This window comes from Pristis pectinata, chromosome 3 (genome assembly GCF_009764475.1).
Source record: "Pristis pectinata isolate sPriPec2 chromosome 3, sPriPec2.1.pri, whole genome shotgun sequence".
Classification (NCBI taxonomy): domain Eukaryota; kingdom Metazoa; phylum Chordata; class Chondrichthyes; order Rhinopristiformes; family Pristidae; genus Pristis; species Pristis pectinata.
In genome coordinates this window covers 62,117,515-62,119,591 of record NC_067407.1, presented here as the reverse complement: position 1 = coordinate 62,119,591, position 2,077 = coordinate 62,117,515, and positions in this window count along the sequence as shown.

Genomic DNA, 2,077 nt, shown 5'->3' with positions numbered 1-2,077 from the left:
GCAAAGAAAGGTGGGTTAGTACGTTGTGAGGAGGATAGGAAGAATCGGAAAATGGATATAAGTACATGAAATAGGTGGGCAAGAAGTTGCCAGATGGAGTATAATGTGGGAAGTTGTTAGGTTACTGACTTTGAAGGCAAGAATCGGAAAGCAAATTATTAATTTAACAGCAAGAGTACAAAATGTTGTGGTTCAAAGGAACCCGGGGTTCTTAGTACATAAAAGCACAAATCAGCATGCACATACAGCAAGTAATTAAGGTGGCTAATTGGAAAGTTGGCCTTTGTTGCAAGGGGTATAAAAGTAGGGATGTTCTGAGGCAACTTTACAGAGTGTTGGTGATTGCTCATGGAGTACTGCATAGAGTTTGGGCTTCATATTAAAAATGTCCTACCATTGGAAGCAGTGCAGAAAAAGTTCATGAGGCTGATACCTGGGATGTAGGGGATGACATATGAAGAAAGTTTGAGCAGTTGGGACTATACTTACTGGATTCTAGAAGAATGAGAGGCGATCTTGTTGATTCTGAGGGGATGGGCAGGATAGATTCCAATAGTGTAAATTGGTTTATTATTGTCCCGATTTCTCAAGCATACGGTATTGATAACAGCTACAGTATTTCCATGCCTCTAGGATTATCAGATTCCAGTTCTGTGAGGTAAAGGACTGTAGTCTAAACCATGCACTGCTTCTTGCTGAAATTTCAAATAAAAATACCAATATTGCCAAAACTGGTGCACTAATTTTGCAAGTAGGGTATCAGCATTCTTGTTATGACTTCAGTACATTTTGTGAAATGTCGCATAAAATCTGATGCTAACTTTGAGGAGGTAAATTCCTTCCGAAATGATTCACCCAGATCGTTATGAATAGTGTCCTGTTATTAGTTGCTATCCTGGCTTCTGCCTTGTTTAGCAGTTGATCTGCCATGCCCTTCGTGACCTTGAAGTTAATTTTCTTCTGATTTGTGTTAACGTGTTTGATCTCTGGACGAGTTTTGCAGCGTTACTGTACTTTAAATCACTACATCTCTACTCTACAACACGAGCAAAAGGCTTTTCTCTGATCTTATTTGACACCACGTTAGGGATAGACAGTGAGAGCATTGCCAAAATGGTAGCAAACTTTAGACAGAGATGGGGGTTGGGGCAGAACTGTCAAGGATGATAAAGGTTCATTGGTAATGTACTTGGAGACTGGCAACTCTGTACATCTAAAATTCTTTCTTCTCACAGAGAGCTGTGAATCTCTTTCCTAGTGGGTTGTGGAGGTGAGATTATTACAGGTGTTTAAAGATGAAGTATATAATTTTTTTGAATTTATCAGGGTATTGAGGGCCAGGGGAACTGGCACAGGAGTTGAGGCCAGTATAGATCAGCCATGATCATATTGAATGGTGGGGCAAGCTTGGGGACTGAGTGGCCTACTCCTATTTTCTTATGTTCTAAAGGGCAAGGTTTATCTGGTCCAGATGAAGGGTCCCAACCCAAAATGTCAACTGTTCATTTCCTGCCATAGATGCTGCCTAACCCGCTGAGTTCATCCAGTGCTTTGTGTGTTGCTCTGGATTCCAGCATCTGCAGTCTCTCATGTCTCGAGGTTTACGCCTAGTCCTTTGAGACAAAAAAAAGTCAAGCCAACCTTCAAGAAGAAGGCCAGAAACACAGCAGGTCAGGCAGCATCTGTGGAGAGGCAGCAATGATGTTTAGGGTTGAAGAAGTTTTATCAGATGTCTGCAGGAATATCTCTCTCTCTCTCTCTCTCTCCACAGATGCTGCCTGACTTGCTGAGCATTGCTTGCACTGTTAATTGCAGGGGAGGGAGGGATCCTGTGCACTGTTAATTGTAGGGGTGGGGAGGGGAGGCATCTTGTGCACTATTAATTGCGGGGGGGGGGGGCGAGGTGGAGGGAGGGATCCTCTGGACTGTTAATTGCGGGGAGGGGGGAGGGATCCTCTGGACTGTTAATTGCGGGGAGGGGGGAGGGATCCTCTGGACTGTTAATTGCGGGGAGGGGGGAGGGATCCTCTGGACTGTTAATTGCGGGGAGGGGGGAGGGATCCTCTGGACTGTTAAT